Source organism: Homarus americanus, unplaced genomic scaffold, assembly GCF_018991925.1.
Source record: "Homarus americanus isolate GMGI-L3 unplaced genomic scaffold, GMGI_Hamer_2.0 scaffold58482, whole genome shotgun sequence".
Taxonomy (NCBI): Eukaryota; Metazoa; Arthropoda; class Malacostraca; order Decapoda; family Nephropidae; genus Homarus; species Homarus americanus.
This window is the reverse complement of record NW_024750711.1, coordinates 26651-51095: the sequence shown is the minus strand read 5'-3', so window position 1 is coordinate 51095 and position 24445 is coordinate 26651. Positions and strand designations below refer to the sequence as shown.

The window sequence follows — 24445 nt, the reverse complement described above, 5'->3', positions numbered from 1 at the left end:
ATCAGCATTTATTACGCCATAATTAAGTATATTAAACACTACCCAAAAGAATAACCATTTCTCTTGGCCATTTTGACTGTAGGCAGTCGGGCAAAAAATTTACACGTATATAAAGGAGACTAGAGGAGCGGCGCTTACCTGCCTGTCAGCTGCAGTCAGTGAGTGGCGAGTGGTCGGTGAGGAAAGAGACGAAGGCGAGTTAGTCGAGGCCTTATATGTCAAGGTTCACAGTGACGTCACGAAGCTTCATTGTATCATTTTTTTGCTTCATTGAAGCATTTGAAGCTTCGAACTTGTATATACGTTAAAATACGTAAAAACGTCAAATTTGTGGCCCGATTTCACTTTTCATTAACTTTAAGGGAATAATACAACGAAAACAGTGTCCCAGAAGGAAAAGAAAAGCAAAAACAAAGCAAAACGGCTCTGTGAGCGGCAGTTTTTGGAGTAACTATTATATTTAATCACAGAAAACGGAGCAGATATTTAATCATAGAAAACGGAGGAGGAGTAACTATTATATTTAATCACAAAATGGAGGGGTAACTATTATATTTAATCACAAAATGGAGGGGTAACTATTATATTTAATCACAAAATGGAGGGGTAACTATTATATTTAATCACAAAATGGAGGGGTAACTATTATATTTAATCACACAAAACGGAGCAGGGGTAACTATTATATTTAATCAGTGTTCAGTCGCAGCCAATATATTAAATATTGACCTCATAGATAATTTTTCTATTAAATTTGTTTATATCTTGACAGTCTTGGTCTGTCCTTCACTGTCGACAACAGTATTGAAGTAGTTGGGTTGGTTGGTGATATAGAGATGAACCATTAGCTCTGAGGGTGCAGTACCAGGCCGGTCTCTTTCAGGCCAAGTTATTCTATTTCATGGGCCTTTATATGTTAGGGGAGTCCTTCCATGACCCTTGTGTCAATAGAAGGATGATCCCCATCTTTTTTGTTTCTAGTTTTTATTATAGTTTTCGTAATATTGGATATTTTTGTTATATCTCCTTTATTTCTGCATATATTTCTTTTTTTATTTATTTATTTAGTTTATTTTGTATTTCCTAATTACTAGTTGAAATAAATAAAAATTTACCAATTGTTCACTCAATTATTTAAATAAATTTATAAGCATTTAATATTTAAGAGTGTGTCACTTTGGTAAGGGAAACAATGTTAAGTCTTGTAAGTGTATTTTACTCTCTCCTCTTGGTCACAGATCGTCTTGTTACTTCACACTCTAGTGCCTCTTGAGTTATTCTAAAGGTATAAACTATATTTACTGTGTTATTACCGTACATATGGTGGTTCTCAGTCCACATTCCTGCCACTAGGGTCCAGGTACAGGGTGTATTAATATACCTTCTCAGTGGAAACTTTTCTTTTTTTACAGACACTGTACTGTACGTCGCTGCTCTTCAGTGACTACATCACAACACATTCACGTAAATAGTTCTCAGTTAAATCAGTCGTTGTAAACAAGGAAATAAATAACTTTCTCCTATTATAACTGACTTTTAACTCACCCTGTTAAAGATACATTTATTTACATCAGTTGTATCATTAATGAGGGACATCTGTACTGTACTGAACTGTACTTCAGTTGCAACATTAATGAGACATCTGTACTGTACTGTACTGTACGTCAGTTGTAACATTAATGAGGGACATCTGTACTGTACTGTACATCAGTTGTACCATTAATGAGGGACATCTGTACTGTACATCAGTTGTACCATTAATGTGGACTACTGTACTGAACTGTACTATACTGCACTGTACTGTTCTCTACTGTACTGTTCTGTACTGTACTGAACTGTACTATACTGTACTGTACATCAGTTGTAACATTAATGAGGGACATCTGTACTGTGCTGTTCTGTACTGTGCTGTGCAGTACTGTACTGCTGAACTGTTCTGGAGTACTGTGCTGTGCTGTACTGAACTGTTCTGGACTGTAATGTACTGAACTGTACTGTACTATACTGTACTGTACATCAGTTGTAACATTAATGAGGGACATCTGTACTGTACTGTACTGAAATGTACTGTACTGTACATCAGTTGTAACATTAATGAGGGACATCTGTACTGTACTGAACTGTACTGTACTGTTTTGTACTGTGTTGTGCTGTACTGTACTGTACTGTTCTGTACTGAACTGTACTATACTGTAGTGTACTGCGTACTATACAGTACTGTTCTGAACTGTACTGTGCTGTGCTGTACTATACTGTACATCAGTTGTAACATTAATGAGGGACATCTGTACTGTACTGAACTGTACTGTACTGTTTTGTACTGTGTTGTGCTGTACTGTACTGTACTGTTCTGTACTGAACTGTACTATACTGTAGTGTACTGTACTGTACTATACAGTACTGTTCTGAACTGTTTTGTACTGTGCTGTGCTGTACTGTGCTATACTGTACATCAGTTGTAACATTAATGAGGGACATCTATACTGTACTGTACTGTACTGTTCTATACTGTGCTATACTGTACTGTACATCAATTGTAGCATTAATGAGACATCTGTATTGTACATCAGTTGTAGTATTAATGATGGACATCTGTACTGTACTATTCTGTACTGTGCTATACTGTACTGTACATCAGTTGAAGCATTAATGAGAGACATCTGTACTGTACATCAGTTGTAGTATTAATGATGGACATCTGTACTGTACTGTACATCAGATGTACCATTAATAATGGCGTTACAGCTCCATTTATTTCTATAAATTGAAGGGTAAAGTCTACATATCTCCCTTAATATTGATGTAATTGATCTGAAATTCATTATGAGCAAAGAAACCTTAGCTTAAAGTGCCACTTTGTTCAGTGTTCTTATGAATGCAGCAGATGAGTGCTAACAGGCATTAGTCGATCCATAGTTTACCATGATGAGGTGTATCAAGTGAAACAAGTATATGGAGCAAGTAACAACATCACTACATTATAAGATGTTGTAACTGATAGACTAAGGTTAGGATATAAGTACCTCTGGCAGTATGTCCCTCAGGCAGATGTGAACAACACTAAATGTGAAGTGTGTGGCCAGACATATGGCCACACACTCTGGCAGTATGTCCCTCAGGCAGATGTGAACAACACTAAATGTGAAGTGTGTGGCCAGACATATGGCCACACACTCTGGCAGTATGTCCCTCAGGCAGATGTGAACAACACTAAATGTGAAGTGTGTGGCCAGACATATGGCCACACACTCCAAAACTACATCCTTGACTGTGTGAAAATAGAACCTGAATATTAACCCCCAAGTGCAGTACAGAACAGTACAGTATAATATGGATCAGTACAGAACAGAACAGTACAGTACAGAACAGAACAGAACAGAACAGAACAGTATAGTATAGTACAGTACAGAACAGTACAGTATAATATGGATCAGTACAGTATAATATGTATCAGTACAGAACAGAACAGTACAGAACAGAACAGAACAGAACAGTACAGTACAGTACAGTACAGTAGTCCCTCATTAATGCTACAACTGACATACAGTACAATACAATACAGTACTGTATAATATAGATTAGTACAGTACAGGGTTAAAGCTTCACATATAACAAAGACAATGTTGAATCTTGGTCAAACACTTAAACAGTCACCAGGAAAGTGATCTGGACAATAAATACTGACTCCAGTTTACTGTATACACAATGTAAACACTAGTGACCCAAATTTATATAAAACACTCGTCTCTATGAGTTATTGGCAGTCACCTTCAACCCTTGCCATCATGTTATTTAATAATATTCTATCTAGACTCATTTCCAGCAATAATTACGGTCATAAAACAGTAAATTATCATAAATATTACCTTGGCTCCTCCCCGGGCGTCGTCCAGACCAATCTAACATTTGGCTCTCAACTCAAAATATAAACCAGCCATGGAATCTTCTGCTCATTAGATCCCATAAATACAAAAACCTATTATTTTACTGCTTCTTTACTCATAATGAATTTTAGGGCAATTACAGCAATATTAATTCAAGATATCCACATACAGTATCTGAAGACCAGCCATTATTGTACACATGTTCTACAATATTGGGGGTAAAATAAAATATTCAGCAATAGTTTAAATACTTATATGTCATTCTGTAAGATATTAATGTTTGTGGCACATCATGGCCAAACATAAAGTGTATACAGGCAGTCCCTGAGTTACGGCCGTCCGACTTACCATCACCCGCACTTATGAACGGGATCACATTCACTGCAATTTTTTTAAATTAAAATCCCAATTTTTTCATTAGTTTATAATTATATATTGTTTAACATCACTTTATTTACATTATTTTTTTATATATGGGATATTATTGTTGTTTTGTATGGGCTTTAACCTAACCTAAACTATGGGTCCAGGAACTTATCCCTGTTGTAAGTTGGGGACAGCCTGTATTAACATAAAACTCTATATTCATGTCCACAAAATTAATTCCATTCTTGTAGCAATCATTTTTTAAAAACCATTGTTAGATAAACACAAGCCAGTACTATTAGGAAAAGTTGTATATAAGAACAGCAAATATCTAAATACTATATGCTAATTTCAACAAGTCTTCTGCTTGACATGATTTAAAAACAAATTTTAACCCAGAGTTTGACATTTCAGCATTGGCTACTTTAAGAAAATGACTGCCCAAGGATGAATTTATATATAACCAAGAAGAGTTACCTAACTAAGGTACAAGATGCTAACTGAACAATATATTAAACATGATATTATATACAGTTAAGAGGTGTTAAAGTTCATCTGCACCATAACACCAGGTACTATATATGAACCCTAACCATTATTTACCAGACAATGGTACCATATATCTGTAAGTGATGAAAGAATATATTTAAAACATGAATCAAAACTACCAACCATTTTAGTAAAGATAAAATATCAAAATATCTCGTCAGAGTTGAGCAAAACTTATCAAATATTTACGTACAATTTCAAGAGAGATTGAAGAGTTTCCGTGAGATAATGACAACACCTTGACGATAACAAATGGTCTACCACCACTGTACTACTTTACCAAGATGATTTACTACCCGTGTTAATGTACGTACAGGTTATACCTCTCTAGTCCGGCAACCTCGGGACCTGACCGGTGCCGGACCATGGAAATTCACCCTTTTCCTGGATAGATAGTGACTTTTGCTTATGCCTGGAAGCACTAGCACCACTTTCTCTGCATCATGGTCTCTTTGAAGACATATTGAAGGGTTAAATGTCGTATAGTAGCTTCTCAAATTTCGCGAGTTTTTAATTCTTAACGTATTTTATTGGAACACACAAAAAAATAAATAAATAAAAATTTTGACGGCGGAAACTTGAATTTCGACGGGTTTGAACGGCCCGCCAACGTGCAGACAACGTGCATAATCGTGTAAACAGCGTCATTTCTCTTAAGTACAAAAGATTCATTATTATTGATTACTGAATGTCTTTTTTATTGAATTAATGTTTATATGTGCAAAATGAGCAATACAATTCATTAATAATACGTAGAAAATTAAAACACATGAGGAAATGACACAGCATTGTTTTCGTTGATTACAAAACCAGTGACCGACTGGTTCTACATATAAAACTGAAGAAAATAAGACCTTGGTTGTAGCTGTAGTAAAATTAATATGGTTGTTTTAAGTAATGTTATTTAATGTTAATAAATGGAACAATAGAAGTAGCTAACGATAATGGTAAAGAAAAAAGAGAGATCGCGTATGTAAGTGCGCATGCGCACACGTGAAAACATATCGTCATTACTTTACATAAGAATATGAAAGCAACACTTATTTACTGTTCATATATATTTTAATTAATGTTTCTGAATTTGTTTTTATTGAATTAATGTACGTGTGTGCAAAATTAACAATACAATTTATTAATAATACGTGGAATATTAGAGGAGACGAGACGGCTGCCGGCATTGTTTATGTTAAAGCTTACGAAACCAGTGACTGATTGGTTCTACATATAAAACTGAAGAAAATAAGACCCTGATTGTAGCTGTAGTAAAATTAATGTAAAAAATGAATATGGTTGCTTAAAGTACCTGTAATGTTATTTAATGTTAATAAATGGAACAATATAAGTAGCTAACCATTAATGGTAAAAAAAAAAGTGAGACTGCTCGTATGTAAGTGCGCACATGTGAAAATATATCGTCATTACTCTACATAAGAATATGAAAGCAACACTTATTTACTGCTCATATATATTGAAGGGTTAAATGTTGTACTCTGTATAGACAAGCAGAGAGAGAGAGAGAGAGAGCAGCCGAACTGCCGGATGTAAACAAACCTTAATTTCCCGCGGCTTTGTTGTTGTTTTTTTTTACGGGGATTAGCCCACCCGGGCATAGGTCACTGACCCACATTGGGGCCTGAGGGGCAAAAATTTAATACTCCTGTAATAATAATAATAATTCAGACAAGTAAAAAAAAAAAAAAAAAAGCTGCCTATCTACCTATTGGACAAACTAAAATCGTTCCGGACCACGGGAGTTTCCGGACCACAGAATGCCGGACTAGAGAGGTACAACCTGTACTTGTGATAAAACTTACGTCACGTGTAAATAAAGACAGACGTACACAGTTGACACAACTACTGATGCACAAATTATAGTAAATGAGAGTTCATCAATGTTCAACACAACTTATCCAGTAAAGATGAAATTTTAAGCACATAGATGATAAGTTTAACCTTTGCTTACTACTGTACTGTAAACAACATTATTATTATGAGTGATATTTAACCAACACCAAATGTCTACACCAAGGCCATGGTAGAAGAAATTTACATCTTAAGAGTAGATAATTATAACTTGTGCTTAATATCTATAAAAGTGGCATTTGTCACTTGTCTTTATTTCTGGTACATTCATAGAGTTTGTTCAAGTGGTTTTATATTGATGTATACCACTGTATTCAAGTTTATGTGTCACATTTACCTTCTGTTAAAGTCATTCAAACATTTATTGAATTCTGTTTTTTTCATGCACAAAAATGTGTTTCTTGAGAGTACTCTTCCAGGAGAAACATTTCCCACATTCCTCACATTCAAACTCCTTCACACCATTGTGTACAAGAATGTGTCTCTTGAGATTACTCTTCCAGGAGAAACATTTCCCACATTCCTCACAGGATAACTTTTTACCTCTGCTTGACATTGTGAACTTCTTCTTAGTTACACTTGGTCTTGAGATGTGACATCACAGTATCTGAAACAAAATATTTTGCCTTAGATAATATTCTTATAAAAGTCCAATTTATAAATGAAAACTACAAGTGACTAAATCAATTTGTGTAAAATAAGAGTAAAAATAATTTAAAAGTATAAAATAAAAAGGTTATATTAATCTACACCGCAAAGATGACGGAAAACCAGCTTTTTGAAGTGACAGATTGCATGGGTATGGAAACACAGAAGGCAGAGCATTCCACAGTGTGAGGAAAGAAGGAGGTACTATAATGGGTTAATATAGTGTAACCCACATCCACAGAGAGACAGTTTGGCTGTGTGAGTAAAGAAGGATGTACTATAACGGGTTATTATAGTGTGACCCACATCCACACAGACACAGTTTGGCTATGTGAGTAAAGAAGGATGTACTAGAACGGGTTATTATAGTGTGACCCACATCCACACAGACACAGTTTGGCTGTGTGAGTAAAGAAGGATGTACTAGAACGGGTTATTATAGTGTGACCCACATCCACACAGACACAGTTTGGCTGTGTGAGTAAAGAAGGATGTACAGTGACCCCTCGTTTAACAAACGCCTCGGTTAACGAAATTTCGGTTAACGAACTGCCTTCCATAAGGATCTTCAATTCGGTTAACGAACAAAAATTCAGTTAACGAATTTCTTACGAACCGACCTCAACATGTTTTCGCTTGCACTGGCCGGGCAACCAGCTTTAGTATCAGTCCGCCAATACATTAATCGGTTTTAGGGCTTAAATTCCTTACTATTTTAGTAAATATCAAGAAGTTTATACTATTCAATAATTTTAAAAGTTTAATATTCAATTTTTTAGTCATTTTAACAATTATTGAACATAATTGAAGGTAAAGTGACTAGATTAATGTGCGGCATCCAGCCTCTTAACACAGCAAACAGGCGTTAGTCTCTCTCTGTTTTCACTGGAGGCAACATCTTGCTTGAGACTCTCTTCAACTAAACGCTTTTTTTCTGTGTTTCCAAGCAAATTATTGATCATTTTGAAATTTAATTTACATATTGACAATATATAATGCAGTGCAGTGTTGATTTAAAGAAAATAATCTTCAAATACACCAAGAGAACTAAAATTTTATGGGTGAAATAGTGCCATGGGGTGACTTCTCTTCCACCCCAATGCCTTCTCTTCTTCCTTCTCCTCCACCCCCATTCTAATTCCCATCATCATCATCCAGGAGCCTTCTACATACACACCTCAAAGTAAGTGAACTTTTCTACCATTTTTGTTGAATTTAGGCAATTTTTGGTGAGCTGGAACCAATTACCCAAAAACCCATTGAAACAATGGTTTCGGTTAACGAACGACCTTCTGGAACGGATTGAGTTCGTTAACCGAGGGGTCACTGTACTATAACGGGTCAAAAGAACATAAGAACATAAGGAGTCTGCAATAGGCCGGTTGGCCTGTGCATGGCAGCTCCTGTTGAGAGTTACTACCACTCTCTATCATCCATGAATCTATCTAGCCTCCTTTTGAAACTTTCCAGAGTTCCAGCACTTACTACAAAGTTGGTGAGCTTGTTCCACTCGTCCACCACCCTATTTGTGAACCAGTTTCTTCCTATCTCCCTCCTAAACCTAAACTTATCCAACTTAAATCTGTTGCTCCGAGTCCTATCCTGCTCGGATATTATAAGAACTTTATCTATATCCCCTTTATTGATTCCTTTCACCCACTTAAATACTTCTATCATATCTCCCGGCACTCTTTGTCTTTCTAGGGAATGCAAGTTAAGTTTCTTTAACCTATCCTGATATGTAAGGTTTCTAAGTCCCGGAATCATTTTCGTCATTCTTCGCTGCACCGACTCTAGTGAATTGATATCCATTCTATAATAAGGGCACCAGAACTGAACCGCATAATCGAGGTGACCCACATCCACACACAAACTTAGGCGCAGTATGGGTCAATAGGCCAGCTACAGTTTCCTCCATTCTTAACTGTGGGCACCGTGGGCATGACGAGTGTTACGAGCCCACGGCCCTGATGGTGGTACACAGGACGATAAATCCACTTTACTTACTTACTGTATTGTGTCTTAGTTATTACCTTATCACAGCCATACATAATGTTAACTTACCACGAGGGAGGGAGGAAGGCCCACAAATTAACATTTACTAACAATAATAAACCAGACGACCACGTTAGTTGTACTGTGTCTTAGGTATTACCTTAACACAGCCATACATAATGTTAACTTACCAGGAGGGAGGGAGGAAGGCCCACAAATTAACATTTACTAACAATAATAAACCAGACGACCACGTTAGTTGTACTGTGTCTTAGTTATTACCTTAACACAGCCATACATAATGTTAACTTACCAGGAGGGAGGGAGGAAGGCTCACAAATTAACATTTACTAACAATAATAAACCAGACGGCCACGTTAGTTGTACTGTGTCTTAGTTATTACCTTAACACAGCCATACATAATGTTAACTTACCAGGAGGGAGGGAGGAAGGCCCACAAATTAACATTTACTAACAATAATAAACCAGACGGCCACGTTAGTTGTACTGTGTCTTAGTTATTACCTTAACACAGCCATACATAATGTTAACTTACCACGAGGGAGGGAGGAAGGCCCACAAATTAACATTTACTAACAATAATAAACCAGACGACCACGTTAGTTGTACTGTGTCTTAGTTATTACCTTATCACAGCCATACATAATGTTAACTTAACCACAAGGGAGGGAGGAAGGCCCACAAATTAACATTTACTAACAATAATAAACCAAACGGCCACGTTAGTTGTACTGTGTCTTGAGTTATTACCTTAACACAGCCATACAGAGATAGTGAAGAAAACAAATTAGTGGGATAGTAGTGACTAGCAACGATGTTAGTAAGCAAATAGACAAACTAAAGCCAAATAAGTCACCTGGTCCCGATGAGATATTTGCCAGAGTATTAAAGGAATGTAAGGAAGAGCTTAGTATGCCCTTAGCAAAGTTGTTTAACATGTCATTAAAAACAGGTGTAGTACCAGAATCCTGGAGGATAGCGAATGTAATACCGATTTTCAAGAAGGGGATAGATCACTATCCTCTAACTACCGCCCAATCAGTCTAACATCAATAGTAGGCAAATTACTGGAAGCAATCATTTCAAACTCTATTCGAAATCACCTGGAGAAGCACCGATTGATCAATGATTCCCAGCATGGCTTCACAAGCGGACGTTCTTGCCTAACTAATCTATTAACATCCTTTTCATCAGTTTTCGAATCGGTGGACGAGGGGCACAATTATGATGTGGTATATCTCGACTTTAGCAAAGCCTTCGACAGAGTCCCCCACGAAAGACTAATTAGAAAGGTAGAAGCTCATGGCATCAAAGGTGACATCCTTAAATGGATTAGGGCGTGGTTACAGGACAGGAAACAGCGAGTGAGCATTAACAGCACTAAGTCCCATTGGAGCAACGTCACAAGTGGAGTTCCCCAAGGCTCAGTACTTGGACCATTATTATTTATTATATACATAAACGACATAGATATCGGCATAGACAGCAACATAAGTAAATTTGCTGATGACACTAAAATAGGACGTGTTATCAAATCTGACGAGGACTCGGCAAAACTACAGGAAGATCTAAACAAATTTTTCGAATGGTCTGAAAAATGGCAGATGAAATTCAACGTCGACAAATGTAAAGTACTCAGTATAGGAGATGTAAACAGGGAAACCAGATACCAGATGAACAACGATGCCATAGAGAAATCCGACTGCGAGAGAGATTTAGGAGTAATGATAAGTAGGAACCTTAAGCCAAGTAAACAATGTGTTTTTGCTCGTAACAAGGCTAATAAAGTACTTGGGTTCATACAAAGGAGTGTTAGTTACAAGACTAGCGAGGTCATCCTAAAACTGTATCTTGCTCTTGTGAGACCACACCTGGATTACGCAGTTCAGTTCTGGTCACCGTATTACAGAATGGATATAGAATCCTTGGAAAGAATTCAGAGGAGAATGACAAGACTAATCCCAGGCATTAGGAACCTTGAGTATAGAGACAGGTTAAAGCATCTTAATTTGCACTCCCTCGAGAGACGTAGAGCGAGGGGCGACCTGATAAAGGTGTATAAGTGGAAGGCAGGGCTAAACAAAGGGGACATTACAAAGGTACTCAAACTATCCAACCAGGAGCGAACTCGTAACAATGGTTTTAAATTAGATAAATTTAGATTTAGGCGAGAAATAGGTAAACACTGGTTTGGAAACAGAGTAGTGGATGAATGGAACAAGTTACCAAACATCATCATTAACTCGAATACGCTGAATTGCTTCAAACATAGGTTGGATGCTCATATGAGCAATAGGGGTTGGGTGTAAACGGGACTGCCCAGTATGGGCCAATAGGCCCGCTGCAGTTTCCTCCATTCTTATGTTCTTATACATAATGTTAACTTACCAGGAGGGAGGGAGGAAGGCCCACAAATTAACATTTACTAACAATAATAAACCAGACGGCCACGTTAGTTGAACTGTGTCTTAGTTATTACCTTAACACAGCCACACATAATGTTAACTTATCACGAGGGAGGGAGGAAGGCCCACAAATTAACATTTACTAACAATAATAAACCAGACGACCACGTTAGTTGTACTGTGTCTTAGTTATTACCTTAACACAGCCATACATAATGTTATCTTACCAGGAGGGAGGGAGGAAGGCCCACAAATTAACATTTACTAACATTCCTTCTTACACTATCCCTTAACACATCAGACTGCTCCACCTGTATGGAATATAGCACCGTCGGTTATCATACATAGTAGCACCATCTCAACACACCTGTTACACTCCACCCCTGCAGGTATGGGACTCCTTGTAACTTTCAGGTATACACAACAGGCACCTCGTTCGCACACCGCCCTCGGTGGGTAAAGACGAGGGCTTCACCAAGAGACATACCAGTAACATACCAGTACTATTTCTACGCCTGGTATTATAGGTCGCTCCAAGTGACGACCGCAGTGTTTCTCAAGGTTTCCTTATTTGTTACTACTCATTTGGAGTGGTGTGCTGGAAATCCACAGGTTCACAGTGGATTGGCATAGCTGGGAGTAGTCACCACCTGTTGGGACGCTCATAGGGATAATGGCTGCCGGGCAGCAAGGCACTCCGACCGCATGGAACCTGAGGTGACGGTAGAACGGAGGGTACTCAGAAATAATGCCTGACGGGCGGTTATCACACCCCCTAACACATTACTATTGCACTTATATATCAGGCAAAGCTTTAAACTGTAATAACTTCTATATAAGCCTTAATTATAGGGCGGGATATAGCCCGCTAGGACACTGACCTGAGGTGACGGTAGAACGGAGGGTACTGAGGGCAGTGCCCTGCCGCTCGTCACCGCATAGGCCTACAGTTTCCAATCTTTAATTTTTACTTTTATTTCTTACGGTTCTCACCTGAACACTTTTCGGTATATTGTCACTCATGCCGTATAAACACATATTTTAATCCTAAATTACACACTAAGGTAAGGTCTTGGTTTGCTAGTTCGTGGGTAAATTCATTGGGTTATAATATCAACGCGGCACACCCGAGGCGGGTACATGACGCGCCTTAAAACAAAGGCTGAATGTTCATGGCGGGGTGTATCAACTTCACTTAAAACTGTAATGAGGGATCCTCCTCTCACACATTGCACTATTTGAACACAGACATAAGATTCTCTGATCACTGTACCTGTCGTGGGTATATGTCACGTGAGGATACGAGGTGTATTAAGTTCATACCGACGCATACAAGATATTTCCTTTCAAGTATAGTTTCTGGGTCACTTCCAACACCTCACATAGTTCTGATACATTTATCCTTTTTCCAGATCATTGTTCTCATGTATTTTCATATGATATCTGTGGAAGTTATGTTCGCTACACGCTCACAGATGTAAATAGTATGACCTTCAAACCCTGATCCACACTTAGTCCTACAGTACACTAGTCCGGCTCAACTGGACTTTAACATTCATCTTATGGATACCCTGAGTTCTCCTTAATGCTATGAATACATACAATTAATATGATATAACTGTACCTGGGTACAATACAACACATGGTCTAGTAACATTGAGTAGGTGAGTTATCCTTTATCAATGTTTCCCGTTTTCTGAGGTTCTACAAGCGCGGTGGATTTGAATGTTATATAGCGTAATATGAATTAAATAGGGTTTTTAGGAATGACAATGATGTGCGCAGTACATAGCCTTTCCCTCCCAAAGATTCATATCATGCGAAATAATATGCAAAAGCACTAACGCTGTAGTGTACATACATTTTACAACATCCTAACAGTTCGGGATTAGAGTACGTTAATACGTCAAACAAAACATTAGGAGACTTAAACGTTTCCCACGAGCGTCTCCACTACCATATACATCAGACAACCGTTTACAATCCTGCTAGTTCGGTACACAATATATCAGTAAAAAGAAAATTATAAGGAGACAAACTTTTCATACTCGAGTCTCCGTTACCTATACATGCAACAACTTATCAACTCTTATTTCAGTACAATATAGTATAGGGAACATTCCCCTAACAGTTCATCAGCGTATTACCTCAACATACTTTTGGCACCAGCACATAAACAGTGACTCTTTAACATTACATCTACAACAAAAGTTCTCTGCATGAAATTACATATACTAAGGAATTTAAATTCTTGTCTATGAATGGGGAATTAGTTACATCAGACACTTCCTCAGATTACTACTTTGTTTCAATAATAATTCACCTTTTCAACACAAAACCGTGGTTCTAGACGTACACATTGGGGCTCATAACACAAGACACGTATTTTCTATCTCACAGTTCAGAAGAACTGGTATTTCAAGGTCGGGGTGACTTCCTCACCCGGAGCGAGTCAACAACCCAAAAAACTTTCGACACACATATAAACTGAGATTTCTCCCTTCGACAACATAGGCAGCAACTGGATTTCCGGACTTCAGTTCATAAGAACTGGGATTTCAAAGTCGGGGTGACTCCCTCACCTGGAGTGAGTCAACAACCCAAAAAAAAATTATGACACACATAAACTGAGATTTTTCCTTTCGACAACATAGGCAGCAACTGGATTTCCGGAATTCAGTTCGTAAGAACTGGGATTTACAATGTTGGGGTGACTTCTGTACGACTGACGAAGTCAACAACCCCCAAAAAAAACATTTTCAGACAATATAGATACCACTACTAACAGCTGATCTTCAAAAAGCATCCCGACAAACCATCTGAGCAACTGTCTCCCCCACCAAAAACTTTATAATTCAACAAATTAACCTAACAAACTGGAAAGCCAATAATATTCAATTGAAGCAACATTCTGGAACTATATTTCCTACAAATCCATTCTAACTACTGGTCTCCTCTGCCTCACAGGGAATCTACTTGCAGGTTGACCTTCCACATTTCTGTCCTCACTTTCCTCATCTGTTTCGTCTGAACCCGAGTCCGAGGAAGAATCATAGGGTGGGAGTAGGGGCTCATTCAGCTGAACAAACATGTCTCTACTTACATACCTCTTTACTTTCTCAGCCGCCCTCTTTATCACCTCACTTTCGTCCAAGGGGTTAGTCAACTCATACGCGGCACCATCTCGTATAATTTCTGTTATAGTGTACGGACCCCTCCACTTGGTATTCAACTTCCTACTGGTCCCAGGGTTGGGCCATTCATTCCTCACCCATACTGTTTCTCCTAACTGCACAGTTTGGTTCGTTCTTGATCTATTTGCTCTCTCTCTGGTCTCTCGTGACATTCTGGCAGACATCTCTTTTATCAACCTATGGGCTTCTTTCAACTCTTGACTACTCTAATTCTCTATTATAGGTAAGTCAATTCCTATTTGTCTTTGTACATGCCTCGAAAAAAAAGCAAAATGGGGCTGTACCCCAGTTGTGCCATGGACAGACGTGTTCAGAGCCGACTGCACGGGACTGAGAAATTTTGACCACTGAAGTGGATTATCTTCACACATGATTGCAAGTGTTGTATTAAAGGTCCTGTGCATTCTCTCTGTGACACTATTACCTCTAGGGTGGTAAGGCAATGTAAAATAGTTCTTAATGCCAGTTACTTTACATACAGTAATTCTCTAAACTGTGTTGCTGTAAATTCACTTCCATTATCTGCAATGACTACTCCAGGGCTACCAAAAACATTAATGAATTTACCAAATTCTCTGGTCACTTCCTGAGTGGATTTGGTTGTCAAAGGATAAAATTGACAAACGTAGAATAGTGATCTATGACGGTCAACACATAGCGATATCCATTCACACTATTATGTAAGTCTGTCAAGTCCACAGATACTCTCTCCAAAGGTTTAGTTACTTCTGACATCCCCTGCCATTGCTGTTCTAACCCTTTTGTCCCTATGAATCTTTGACACACTTCACATGATTCTACAAATTTCACACAGTCTCTGCAATAATTGGGCCAATAGAAAAGGCCTTCTACTCTGGCTATAGTCTTCCACTGTCCTAAGTGACCTGAGGCCTCTCTGTTATGTGCCCACTCTAGTGCTGCTCTACGCAAATGATCAGGTATTACAAGGCAGTACATCAATGCTTTATCAATTTGTTCCTTCACTAAATACAATACCCCCTCCACTACTTTAAATTTGTCAATAGTCGTCTTGGGATATTTATGTTTGGGTACCTGTCCTCCTTCTAAATAACTAGCCAATGCTTCCCATCTCTCTTCTTTTCTTTGTTCTACTCCTAACTGCCGATGCGTTAACCCGTCTAGCTGAGGGAACTGACCTGCCGTCCTACTCCTGGCTACTTTCCTTAGGGCCCCTACCGGCCTACTCAATGCGTCCGCGACTAGATTTGCCTTTCCAGGTTTGTACTCTATCTTATAGATGTAATCCTTCATTTCCAACATCCATCTATTCATTCTTTGACTTTTAGTTTTCTTGTTAAAAACAGACGTTAACGGCTGGTGATCAGTTTTGATGGTGAATTGGGAACCCCACAAAAAATGATGGAAAAATCTACAGGCTAACACTATTCCTAATGCTTCTTGGTCAGTGGTGGAATACCGTGTTTCCGCGGGCTTTAGTTTCCGAGAGAAATACCCAACAGGACGCAAAGAACCGTCATCCTGTGTAGCTCAAAGGGTTTATCCATGTCTACTTTTACCAGTACTGGAAAGGAAGCTAATGTCCGCTTTAACGTTTCAAAAGCTGTCTGGCATTCTTCTGTCCAAGCAAAGGCAGCCTGTTTCTTAGTGAGTTCTGTGATAGGATATGCAATCTTAGCAAAATTGGAAACATGCTTACGATAAAACCCGCACATCCCTAAAAATTGTTGGACTTGTTTGACATTAGTGGATGGTTTACACTCTGTTACTGCTTTTACATTCTCAGGATCCGGCTCAATGCCTTTCTCTGGCACAATATGTCCCAAGAATTTTACTTGTCTTTGACCAAACTGACATTTAGATAGATTTAATTTGATTCCCATATTTACAAACCTGTCAAATACTTTAGCCAATCTGCCCATGAGGGTATTGAGATCATTAGCCCACACATGACATCATCTAGATAGTTCCTGACCCAATCTTCTTCTGCTAAAGGAGCTAAGACCCTGTTTACTTCCCTAGTAAAAACGGCTGGGCTGGCTGACAAACCAAAAGGGAGGCATTTGAACCGCCATAAATTATATCCATCACTGAAGGTGGTTATGTCTCTACTGTGAGGACCAAGAATTACCTGATAGTAAGCATCTTTCAAATCTAAGGTGGCATAATATTTATTTCCGGCAGCCTTCTCAACTAATTCATCCAATCTTGGCAAGGGTTGTATATCTACTTTCAAGTGTTTGTTGACTGCTCGGAAATCGAGGCACATACGTTTCGATCCATTAGGTTTAGTTACTAACACGATAGGTGATAGCCAGACAGCGGTTGATGGTTCAATGATGTCCCTATCTCTCATGTCTCTCATCATTTCTTTAATAGTACCCTTGGCTTTCTCGGGATACCTATACTGAGGTCCTCTTACAGGTTGTTCATTGACCAATGGGATGTTAGCTGGCAAACCCTTAATTGTTCCTATTTCATTTGGACCTAAGACAAACAATGCATCATGATTCATTACCACCTGTTGCAACTGTGTCCGCATGTCCCTATCCAAGTGTGGCCATTGCTGGGTCCTAATTAACTCCTTCAATTTGTCCTGTCTAGTTTCTCCACGCTTCACTTCATCACAGTCTGGTACCATAGAATTTAATACTTCTTGAGCTCGTCTAATTTTCTGGACTGGGGAATTTTCCATACCCCTACAAAGTATGCATTGAGTTGGGAATTTCACATCATGAGTCAATCTTAAGGGGATTTTGTTAGACCTCTTATCATTTTCTCTCTGTATGGCCAGGTGATGTGGTGAGCACAGTGGTATTTCTACAGACCGGTCTACCTTACCTAACTCTTCATAAATGTGTGAGATAGTTCCGAGATTATGCCCTTCATCATCAAAGTAACAGAATTCATCATCATTAACTACTTCATATTCACCTAAAACCGTACCAGGACTCAAACACACTGGCTGCTCCGAAACATTACTCATAGGAACACAAACACAGGAATCATCTTGGACTACCACACATATATCCGGTTGTTGTTTCAACCCCTTATGCGTAAATCTGATACCTAAGGTCTGACCTAACCCTACCTTCACTTTAACTGGTCTAATCTGAGAACTGTGCCCACTTATTATAGTCTTCCTATCAACGTGTAAGTTAGTTAGCTCCTTGGGAGAAGATAAGATCGAAGCATTCGTGAGCTGTTTGACTTTGACAACCGTTCGCAACTTTCCTCCATGACTTGGTTTCCAATAAACTTGTTTATGACCCCCCCCCCCAAATGAACTGATTTTTTTCGTGATGCCACCAAACTCCAAATCTGCCTAAAATGTCTGCTCCCAATAATACATCAGTGTCCAACATGCTATCTTCCACTATTACAGCTTGGTGGCGGATTCTTTTCCTACGGGACAACTGTACACTGATGACAACAGTGCCTTGGGCCTTAAACTCTTCCCTGTTAAGAGCTACATATCTCTCGGTACAAGGCCTAATGGGCCCCACCTTCAAGGCCCTCACCAAACTATCATTAATGATCGTAGATTCACTACCCGTATCAACCAACGTTATACAAGTATGTCCACATATAGGTAACTTAATACATGGAGAACTGTGTGGGTATGGATGTCGTGGTCATTGGCCCGAAGGGGGATTCCTAGCTTGGCGTCTTGGACAAGTGGAAAAGAAACTCCTACAGTTCATCCTCATGCACATGTAACATGAACCTGGTCTGGGCCTGGAGGGACAATTATGCGGGCTATGACTGTCCCTCCTACAATACCCACACCATTCATTCCCTGTCCAACTTTGAGTGTTAGTCTCCTTCCACCTCGTGTTCTGATCCCGTCTGCCGTCAGTCTCGTTCATACGGTAGTCTCCCTGAACTCTATAATTCTCAAATATTGTCGTGGGTTGTACTTGTTCGTGGCGGGATTGTCTAAAGTGATATAAGTCCCTGCTATCCCCACCCAGATATTCACTCCTACTTCGCTCTAACATTCTTACAAATGAATCCAATGTACGGCAGTCTTGTATATAGGGGGTTAAGTCTCTCTGCATTGGTTTAGGCACAGCTCTGTACAGTCTTTGTATTATGTAAGTATCTTTAGTGGTTACTGCTCCAAACTACTTCTCCATGACTGCCAACCTCGCTCTCATGTCACCTACATAATATCGGGGGTTATTATTCACGTTATACACGATTCGTTTCAACACCTCGCATGCTTCATCTTCGGTGGATGGTCCTAAATTCAATCTTAACATAACCTTTCTGAAACTGTCCCAGTCCTCACTAACTGCCACTAACAATGGCCGTACCAACTTGGCCACGCTGTTTTCCATCCAACTCAGGGCAGTTGATATTCTTCCCTCATCCTCTGTCACACATCTTTCAACTTTCCAAAAAAACTTACTAAGGACCTCGTCTACCTGTAAGCTCTGCAATTCTTCCAATGTCAGCTTATCAGTATGGTTAAAGTGGCATGGAATGTTTACGCTGACGGCGCTCCTACTATTTGGTAGTGGGGTTGTGTCATCTCCTACAACTGACTCTTGCTCATTGTTTGGGTTCTTTGCATGCTGGAGTGTTTGTTTTAGTTCCTTAATCTGTTTCTGTAATTCTTCTAACTCCGAGTATTGTCTCTCGTTGATCAGCAACGCCCGTTCCAATCTCTCTGCCAATGTGTCCCCAACTATGGTACTTCCCTGTTCTACTGACTCATCCATTTTGACCTAAAAATGTTACCCCTCGACCCAAGACAAATACGAACCACTTAACACAACTACTCTCCTGTACTACTACAACCTGAATTGATCAATGGTACAATACCACACCTTAACATGGCACCAAAAATTATAACTCACATGAACTGGAGACCAAAAGTCCTATGGTATTCCATAGGCGAACCACTTGAGACACTTCTCAGACACAGTGTGGACTCCCTTACTTCAACGCCAACAAGGTTAATCCACAACTTCTGTAATTATTAATACATATTAACACTGGATAAAACACCAACACACAACACATCAATGACACACATGACTTCAGTACTGTATAAATTTTTAAAAATTCTTCTTACATTTCTGTACTCAATGTTATTCACCTGCAAGTATCCCTCAAAAATCAGATAATCCATCATTAAAATACTTGTCTATTTCTGCAACGTAAATCACAGCTTCAATTCCCTCGGATTTGATCAATGATTAAAAACCATCCCACCGCTATAGCCACCAATTTATACTGCCAGACTGGGGGTCACTAATGCTAAGGGGGAATACTTAACTCTATCTTAATTTCTAAGGGTTGCTGCCACCAGACCCCCTCTGGACAGCATGTAGCTCGTTAGGTAGCGTGCAGAGTGGACTAGGCAATGGGCTAGGTTTTCCATTGACCAGATCGATAAGGGGAAAGAAGGGTGAAACCACAATATGTCTTAATTAATTTATTCCTTATAAAGCATACTGGTAAAAAACATACACATGAATTGGTCTTCCTCGGAAGAACTACGAAAATGTTGGTTACCCAGATGGGCACCAGACTCTTACATTAATGGCGTGTTATCCACATACTTACTGCATAACAATCTGTGACCACCTTACCTTGGTCATTCCTTCTTACACTAGCCCTTAACACATCAGACTGCTCCACCTATATGGAATATAGCACCGTCGGTTATCATACATAGTAGCACCATCTCAACACACCTGTTACACTCCACACCTGCAGGTATGGGACTCCTTGTAACTTTTAGGTATACACAACAGGCACCTCGTTCGCACACCGCCCTCGGTGGGTAAAGACGAGGGATTCACCAAGAGACATACCAGTACTATTTCTACGCCTGGTATTATAGGTCGCTCCAAGTGGCGACCGCAGAGTTTCTCAAGGTTTCCTTATTTGTTACTACTCATTTGGAGTGGTGTGCTGGAAATCCACAGGTTCACAGTGGATTGGCATAGCTGGGAGTATTCACCACATGTTGGGACGCTCATAGGGATAATGGCTGCCGGGCAACAAGGCACTCCGACCGCATGGGACCTGAGGTGACGGTAGAACGGAGGGTACTGAGGGCAGTGCCCTGCCGCTCGTCACCGCATAGGCCTACAGTTTCCAATCTTTAATTTTTACTTTAATTTCTTAAGGTTCTCACCTGAACACTTTTCGGTAAATTGTCACTCATGCCGTATAAACACATATTTTAATCCTAAATTACACACTAAGGTAAGGTCTTGGTTTGCTAGTTCGTGGGTAAATTCATTGGGTTATAATATCAACGCGGCACACCCGAGGCGGGTACATGACGCGCCTTAAAACAAAGGCTGAATGTTCATGGCGGGGGTGTATCAACTTCACTTAAAACTGTAATGAGGGATCCTCCTCTCACACATTGCACTATTTGAACACAGACATAAGATTCTCTGATCACTGTACCTGTCGTGGGTATATGTCACGTGAGGATACGAGGTGTATTAAGTTCATACCGACGCATACAAGATATTTCCTTTCAAGTATAGTTTCTGGGTCACTTCCAACACCTCACATAGTTCTGATACATTTATCCTTTTTCCAGATCATTGTTCTCATGTATTTTCATATGATATCTGTGGAAGTTATGTTCGCTACACGCTCACAGACGTAAATAGTATGACCTTCAAACCCTGATCCACACTTAGTCCTACAGTACACTAGTCCGGCTCAACTGGACTTTAACATTCATCTTATGGATACCCTGAGTTCTCCTTAATGCTATGAATACATACAATTAATATGATATAACTGTACCTGGGTACAATACAACACATGGTCTAGTAACATTGAGTAGGTGAGTTATCCTTTAACAATGTTTCCCGTTTTCTGAGGTTCTACAAGCGCGGTGGATTTGAATGTTATATAGCGTAATATGAATTAAATGGGGTTTTTAGGAATGACAATGATATGCGCAGTACATTACCACGAGGGAGGGAGGAAGGCCCACAAATTAACATTTACTAACAATAATAAACCAGACGGCCACGTTAGATGTACTGTGTCTTAGTTATTACCTTAACACAGCCATACATAATGTTAACTTACCACGAGGGAGGGAGGAAGGCCCACAAATTAACATTTACTAACAATAATAAACCAGACGGCCACGTTAGTTGTACTGTGTCTTATATTACCTTAACACAGCATACATAATGTTAACTCACCAGGAGGGAGGGAGGAAGGCCCACAAATTAACATTTACTAACAATAATAAACCAGACGGCCACGTTAGTTGTACTGTGTCTTAGTTATTACCTTAACACAGCCATACATAATGTTAACTCACCAGGAGGGAGGGAGGAAGGCCCACAAATTAACATTTACTAACAATAATAAACCAGACGGCCACGTTAGTTGTACTGTGTCTTAGTTATTACCTTAACACAGCCATACATAATGTTAACTCACCAGGAGGGAGGGAGGAAGGCCCACAAATTAACATTTACTAACAATAATAAACCAGACGGCCACGTTAGTTGTACTGTGTCTTAGTTAATATCTTAACACAGCCAAACATAATATTAACTTACCAGGAGCGGTCCGACTAATTTCCCAAATGTAGCCAAATATAGCTGGAATGAAGTCAAATAATGGTCCTACTGTAGATGAATAAATCGGACTGCCAATCACTTCTCGACTAGTATTTTGTGTCAGAAAGTAAAAAAAAATTGGAAAACTTACTTTTAATCTGAGTTAATAGATCGCGTGCATGTACCGAGGGAGCGAGGAATTACCCAAATGTAGCCGCAATGAAGTCAAATGATGGTCATACAAGCGTAATTCGGGCTGTGAATCACTTCTCGATTATTATTTGGTGTCATAAAGTAAAAAAAAATTGGTAAACTTAATTTAATCTGAGTTGTGTTGTGTTAGGTTAGATTAGATTAGGTTAGGTACATGCACTTGATCTATTAACTCAGATTAAATTAAGTTTACCAATTTTTTTTGACTTCGTGACACAAAATACTAGTCGAGGTTAGGTTAGGTACATGCACTCGATCTATTAACTCAGATTAAATTAAGTTTACCAATTTTTTGTGACTTTGTGACACCAAATACTAGTCGAGAAGAGATTGGCAGTCCGATTTATTCATGTACGACCATCATTTGACTTCATTCCGGCTACATTTGGGTAATTCCTCGCTCCCTCGGTACATGCACTTGATCTATTAACTCAGATTAAAGTAAGTTTTCCAATTTTTTGTGACTTTGTGACACCAAATACTAGTCGAGAAGTGATTGGCAGTCCGATTTATTCATGTACGACCATCATTTGACTTCATTCCGGCTATATTTGGCTACATTTGGGTAATTAGTCGGACCCACCAGGAGGGAAGGAGGAAGGCCCACAAATTAACATTTACTAACAATAATAAACCAGACGGCCACGTTAGTTGTACTGTGTCTTAGTTATTACCTTAACACAGCCAAACATAATGTTAACTCACCACGAGGGAGGGAGGAAGGCCCACAAATTAACATTTACTAACAATAATAAACCAGACGGCCACGTTAGTTGTACTGTGTCTTAGTTATTACCTTAACACAGCCAAACATAATGTTAACTCACCACGAGGGAGGGAGGAAGGCCCACAAATTAACATTTACTAACAATAATAAACCAGACGGCCACGTTAGTTGTACTGTGTCTTAGTTATTACCTTAACACAGCCATACATAATGTTAACTCACCAGGAGGGAGGGAGGAAGGCCCACAAATTAACATTTACTAACAATAATAAACCAGACGACCACGTTAGTTGTACTGTGTCTTAGTTATTACCTTAACACAGCCATACATAAAGTTAACTCACCAGGAGGGAGGGAGGAAGGCCCACAAATTAACATTTACTAACAATAATAAACTAGACGACCACGTTAGTTGTACTGTGTCTTAGTTATTACCTTAACACAGCCATACATAATGTTAACTCACCAGGAGGGAGGGAGGAAGGCCCACAAATTAACATTTACTAACAATAATAAACCAGACGACCACGTTAGTTGTACTGTGTCTTAGTTATTACCTTAACACAGCCATACATAATGTTAACTCACCAGGAGGGAGGGAGGAAGGCCCACAAATTAACATTTACTAACAATAATAAACTAGACGGCCACGTTAGTTGTACTGTGTCTTAGTTATTACCTTAACACAGCCATACATAATGTTAACTTACCAGGAGGGAGGGAGGAAGGCCCACAAATTAACATTTACTAACAATAATAAACCAGACGGCCACGTTAGTTGTACTGTGTCTTAGTTATTACCTTAACACAGCCATACATAATGTTAACTCACCAGGAGGGAGGAGGGAAGGCCCACAAATTAACATTTACTAACAATAATAAACCAGACGGCCACGTTAGTTGTACTGTGTCTTAGTTATTACCTTAACACAGCCATACATAATGTTAACTCACCAGGAGGGAGGAGGGAAGGCCCACAAATTAACATTTACTAACAATAATAAACCAGACGGCCACGTTAGTTGTACTGTGTCTTAG

The 24445-nt window shown here is 39.2% G+C and overlaps 1 long non-coding RNA gene across 1 annotated transcript; it reads right to left on the bottom strand.

Annotated features, from left to right (window-relative positions):
* Positions 1–7209: 7209 nt before the first annotated feature.
* Positions 7210–24177, bottom strand: LOC121854152. The gene is made up of 3 exons (XR_006086490.1): positions 24118–24177; positions 19771–19883; positions 7210–7269 (listed from the first exon to the last, which is right to left on the bottom strand). It is a non-coding gene; the product is annotated as an uncharacterized LOC121854152 (long non-coding RNA).
* Between the last annotated feature and the right edge of the window lie 268 nt (positions 24178–24445).